Consider the following 6,606-nt stretch of genomic DNA (forward strand, 5'->3'; position numbering starts at 1 on the left):
AGGAATTTGCCTTTGAATCTGCATTAAATAGCCAAATTTTCTACATCCTGTTTGATGCATTTAGAAAACATCTGTTTTGATTAACTTGAAATCAGTGCAGCACGTTAACATCTCAGAGGAAATTAGGTTCATTTAATATGGATTTTAAGGCTGTGTTCCCCTTACTCTAGTGATATCAGAAAGGGCTTTATATTTAGAAGTTGTGCTCCTGCAACGCCTAGCGATGGTGGAAACAGAGTACGCTGAGCATGGGTGAGATACACTGAGCCAAGATATGCCTTGATTTACTTCCCTGGGTGGTGGGTAATAATTCAAGGGAGAAATTGGCCAGATGAGAGTTAAATCCTGTGGGATCCAGATTCTAAATGGGATCCTAAGTGGTGTAGTTTCCCCCTTCCTGGTTTCCCTTACAAAGACAAAAACCAGCAGGAACCTTCACAAGCTGATCTTCTCGGTCTCAGGCACTGAAGGAAAGCAGTGACACCAGACCGTTCTGAGAAGAAAAGGCAATTGAAGCAAGCTGCCACCACCTTGTAGGTAAGAATCACTCCCAGAGTGAAAAAGCTTTCCAAATGTGTCTGTTGGGGTGCAGCAAGCTGAAAGATGGGCTTTCTCCACAGAAAAGGTAATTTTCTTCTAGAAAAGAAAAAAAAAAAAGCCAAAACCAGCAGTAAACCCATTTGAAAAGGCCACTCCAGTATTACAGGTGTTGTAATTGTTGCGTCCCATTCCAATACTCCTCTGTAGGCACCTCTCTCTGGTTTGACGACAGCTCTCAAGACGCACCGCTGTCTCCTCCCCAAGGAAAAGTACAGCACAGGTACCTTGGGAATCTTCGAGTGTGTTCACTACGGACATCTGGTTAGGCAAGCCTGCCCAAGGAGACCACGTGGGCACTGAAACAGGCTTTTGAGGCACTTAAGAAGGTTAGTAAAATCAAAACAATATAGATGTACCAGTGTCAGCACCTATGGAAAACCTTCAGAAGGCTGTGACTAAAATATAAGGAAAATACAGCGTTAGGAGTACTGCAGGCACAGCTTGGAAGGTAGGGTCTACAGCAAGTGCCCAAGGATGTCCATTTGTAGCTAAAGTACATTTTGATCCCCCATTTTCTCAGACCACTCTCTCTCATTTTTATCTATCTGATGTTATCAGACTTCTGCAGCTAAGATTTTTCAAAGCAGCTTAAAATGATGAATGAGTTTCAATAAAGTTTGGGTAACAAAGCTCCCTCAAGCTGACTTGAAAAGCTCTCCTGTGCCTGTTCACCCTTCTGAGATGAGGACTAATGTATCGTGCATTTCTTCACGTAGAGTCCAGCTCAGCAGAGAGGGCTTCGACTGGGAGGTTGTACCTGTTGCCGTAGTAATGATGGCTAATCTGGGCTCTCTGATGAAGCTTAGCAGTTGGTGAAGTTTCCAGGGTTTAAACTTCTTACTATGGCAAATCATAGTAAGGCAAATTCGCAGACCTTAGTTTCATATTTCCCCTCTCATTTCAAAAAACCATCTAGTTTTCAACACAGCTCTAATGATAACTTCACAAAACTCCGTGGTTTTGCTTTGTAGATCATTTAAGCATTTTCTCTCAAGTTGCTCCACAGCTCTACTGTGTCAGCTCCAAATGAATCAAAGAAATCTCAGAGCAAAAGCTGTTTGAAACTGGTAATATTCTTCTGGATTCTCAGTGGAACCACCAATTTTGCCTGATGAGGTTCACTCAAAAGACTTCATTGACTTCAGCAAATCTTTCAACGTACATGGCAGGAGTTTAAAGTTGCTAATGAACCATGAAACCAGGCAAGTTTCATAGGAGCTTTTTGAGAATGCTTTTCTTAATTCTAGCTCCACATCACCTAGCAATTTTGCCACCAATCTCATGATGCACAAGACCCGTGGGAGAGTTGTACAAGCTGTTGAGGAAAGCTATGACAACCGTATTAGAATATACAGCAGGCCCAGGGAGACCAGAAGTTATTCACCATCTTGTAAGCCAGAGCTCCAAGGGCCAGTCAGAGAGCAAGATAAGTACTGCTCAGAGCAATGTTGATCTCCTGTTAACTAGATTTTTTTTTTTCCTCTTTAAACAGGGCTTTGTTGTAAAACGCTGATTCATCAATACTAACAATGATGCACTTAGATCCAAGATGTGATTTCTGTACGGAAAGAAGGGAATTGCCATGTATTCTCTGGCACGCTCCTCCACCGGCTTTTAAGCTCACTTTTTTAAGAAAGATTAAAAGCTACAGAAAGCAATTCAGCCACTGAAATCCAGGATCAGTGTTTTGCTCTGTCACAGCGTTCCTACACAAGTTAGTTTCTCTGTGCTCTATCTCCTCATTTTCCAAGCACCTGAGACATCCTACCTCATGGAAGTCATGTAAAGACAGAAGCTTTAAAGACTTCCCAGTGTTTAGCTGTAGCAAGGACCAGGAACATGAATACTTCATGTACCTTACCAAGAAGGTATAAAATCCACAATGAGTCTCACCAATGCTATCGAAACATACTACAGGCCACAGGTCAACACAGGTATTTTGAGCGAAGTCGGAGGCCTGACCAATTTGAAGCCAGGTTTTAGTTTATGCCTGTGCTCCATCCTAGAAGGATGCTAAGCATAAGCAGAGCGATACTAGTTTTATGTTCATTTTGAAACCCAGAATGTGCATCCGCATGTGGCTGTTATCTCCGAGCAATGAAAGAACAATCATTTTTATCTCTAACAGAACAGAAGAATTCACGTGCGGGTTCTTCCACAACAGAGCTTGGGGAGGTCTGTTTAGCGGCAGACCTGCTAAAGATCTGCCACTCAGCCACCACTGCCCGGTGTGCAAATATAAACTTGCTGCAGCTCCTAACAGCAACTGCATTTATCCTTTTGGTTTCAGAAGCGGCAGCTCCACCAAATTCCAATTCCTCTTCACTAACCAACTCCGGCCTGATCTTACACTCCCTTTTACCTCAGTTTAAACATTGTAATCTCTATTTTCTTTACCCATTTCTCAAAATTCTTCTGTATCTATACAAGAAAAGGTACGTGAAAGAGAGAAGCCTTATGTTCTTTTTAACATATTAACTTAGAGGACAGAGATTAGAAACCTCTTGGTGACACAGACTGGAGTCAATTAAGACAAAATATTCTGTGTGCATACTCTCCTCAAGGCAATATCTGCAGTTAGTACGTAATGCAAACCACGTTAAGCAGCTACGTCTAGCCTGATTTCTGTCCAGCTACTAAGGATTCTGACTGAATTTCACCAGACAGAAACGTGCAATTTTTTTGTCATTAGAGAGCACCCAGGGAAGTAGCACAACAAAATGCTTCCTGCTGCTGTTAAACGCAGGAGGCTGTGATTTCAGCTCAGTCATCTGCTCTCACATTGAGTAATCCACAAATATTTGAGCTTTCTGGCAGCATAAACCCCCCCCCAGTAGCAGAGTCTTTTTCTCTAAACGGTCTGAGACATTTCCATGTTTGCCTTCTCAGGCTATTGATAGTAAACTGCTTAATAGGAGAGGGCATCTGTGATGCTTTTCCTGATTATCGATAACATCTAGAAGGCTTAAACATGGCCTTTCCTGCTCCAGTTTTTAAAGGAGGTTAATTGAGATCAGATACTTAAAGCTGAACTTAATAGCAACAGAGTAAGCGCACGGTCCAGACTATGGAAAAAGCCTACGTTAAAAAATATTTGGAATAGTTAAATATATCCAGATTCAGCCACACATGACAACTTCAGAGCACTTAAGCAGCTAAATGAAGGATGCTGAGCCATTCCTGGTTATCCTTAGAGTGCTCACTGAAGACATATATGGAACTCCAGGAGACCGGAAAGCCTAATTTTACTGATTTTTAAGAGATAGGGAACAGTTTGGGAATATTTAGCCCAGTCTGTATAGCTTATTATAACCCCTACCACACAAATAAGACAGTAAGAAATACCTTGTATACCCGCAACAGAACAAAGGAAAATTTCACTCTTTACAAGATAGCTGGCCTACAGTATATAAAGAGATTATTCAGAGGCAAGCAAGGCTTTGAGTACAGCCCTCACAACACAGCTCCTCTAAGAAAACAAGGAAAAACATGGTCTTTGTGAAGCGATTATAAAGTAGCAAAACAAGTGGTTGAAAAGTTGCGTTCAATGAGTCATTGTTAACCATTCACTGGCAGACCGAGAGAATGTATTCACTGGGGTCTTCATCCTACACACATCTATCAGAGTCCAATAGCATTCAGAAGCCTTTAAAGTGCTTTTGAGAAAGACTTTTTTTATTAAAAAAAGAAAACTGGATGATACCAAGCCAGGAAAGAGTGCAAGTACGTTGGAGGACAAAATCAGAATTTAAAGTTACGTTGGTCAGCTGGAGAAGCCAGCAGAAAGAAAGCTCAGAGACCTGTTAGACACCTTTGGAAAACAGTAAATCAACAGGAAAACCAGCAAATTTTAGCAAATCCGAAAATTTAGTGAGTAGGGAGAGGGAAAAGCAGGGGACATCTTGCAGGACACCAAATCTGCTGAGGGGAGTCAATTATTTGTTCCCTTCCTCCCCCACAGACAGGACAAGAAAGAATAAAGGGCTAAATTTAAAAAAAGAGAGAAATTCAGTTGAGAGGTCAAAAAAGATTTTAAGAAGTTATGTAATAGTTACTTGGAGAGATTGTCAACTCAGCTGTCACAGATTTCTAGACCATGCCAGGGTGGTTTAGGCTCATTATTTACTTGATTACGGGTGTACCTTCCAGCCCCCAGTACCTCCCCTCTGTCCCAGCACCTCCTCTTGCTCCTCCTTGTCCCTGACATCCCATTTCATTTCTCCTTGCCTCACAATCTCTTCCTTGCACCGCTTCTTCCCCTCTTCCCTCAGACTTTAAAGAATTCTGCCTCAAATGACTAATGAATTAAGTTAGAATTAGCGTCACTAATGAGAACATTTTTCAGCATTTATTAGGCCAGTGGCTGCAGTGACCTCTTATGCTAGGGTTACGCAGTTGCTTCTGTTCCAGCATCCCTCATTTCAAGTCGTTAATAACTTAAAAACGCATATGTTTGGGCTGAAATTTTCTAGGCATGTGATAGAATTTGTAGGGACATCAATGCCTCCTTCATTGAGCAGCTTCCAAGCTTTTTCCAGTTTGGAAAAAATATTGTGTCACTGGAGAAATAACCTGTGATCTATAGTTAAAGTCTATATGATAATAATGCATGTGCACAAGGCAGCAGAATTACTATACGCCTGACCGTGGCATTTCTTACCTCTGAGAGCTTAACTGTGTAACTTTAATGTTGTATTACTATCGGCTCTTTCTATGGGATCTATTTTACAATGAACTTACAAATGGCATGTGTAACAAATGATATCTATTGCATTTTATTATTCATCTTTTTCCACATATTGACATTTGAGATGTAACCAGGGACTTTGCGCAGAGTATGTCTGGCAGAAGTGGTGTGTACTGATTAATGTCCTTTCAGTGCTGATATGAAACACATGGGTTACATTAGCAAAGCGATGTATGAAATGATACATTGGAAATTACTTACCTATTCCATGAACATGACTTACCAAAGTCAGGAATGTTCTAGCGATTAACTCTTACGAACGCATGTGAATTAAACTACTTCTTTCTGGGAAAAGGGTAGCATTATCAACTACCGATAGGCTGCAAAGGGTCAACCCTAAAATCTGCTGAAGTAAGTGGCTTTGACAGTACAGTAGCAAAATTATATATTCAGACAATGAGTAAATTAAAACAAAGGGCTATTATTATTCCTGTTCACTTTGACAGTTTGAAGTTATTTCTTCTTCAAGTTCAGGCCATGACCGAAAAAAGAATCCCTATAGAAGTCCTTAGGCATATGCTTAACTCCTGTTAAAATCAACATCCCACTGAAATTGTTAAAGTTAAGCATGTGCTCAAATATTTTCCTGAATCTGGCCAGTGGGTACTTACTTGCCAAAGTTTTATTTTCTTTATTGATACAATATTAACTCCAAAATGCTTTGGACACATAAATATTAGCCAAAATTATTAACTTTTTCTGGATTTCTTGGCCTTTTAAAAAAAATCTGGTCTGGCTAGAAGACTGCCTTATCATTAAACCAACATATTAAATTTCTCCGACAGTAAAATCTATCTATAGACATACAGTAACAACAAATTAACCTCAATCTGACATGAATGAAAACAGTTTCTAAGTGGTTATAGTTCCTAAAACAGAATCTATATGCAATAAATATAATTATTTCACTGAAATTGTTAGCACATGTTTTTCTTTTGCAACAGACATGTTGCCGTACCATCTTTGTTGTATTGATATGTTCTTTAGTAGCCCATTCTGTGCCTTCATCCTTGATACAAATTTATCGTGACACATTTTTAAACAATAGCAGGAAACCTCACTTATGACTTTAATTATAAAATGGTGTTATAAAATTATATCCACATTTTACTTTTGGCAGTTGGCAATCCTCATTTAACATAAATAACCCTTCTTGGCCTCAGCAGTTCTCTTTGGTTGATTTCAATGCTTACTGTATGTAATTGATATAAAAACACAAGGTTTAGGAAGCAGTTATTGGAACTTGTTAAAAGAAGTAG

This window comes from Gavia stellata, chromosome 23 (genome assembly GCF_030936135.1).
Source record: "Gavia stellata isolate bGavSte3 chromosome 23, bGavSte3.hap2, whole genome shotgun sequence".
NCBI classification, from domain to species: domain Eukaryota; kingdom Metazoa; phylum Chordata; class Aves; order Gaviiformes; family Gaviidae; genus Gavia; species Gavia stellata.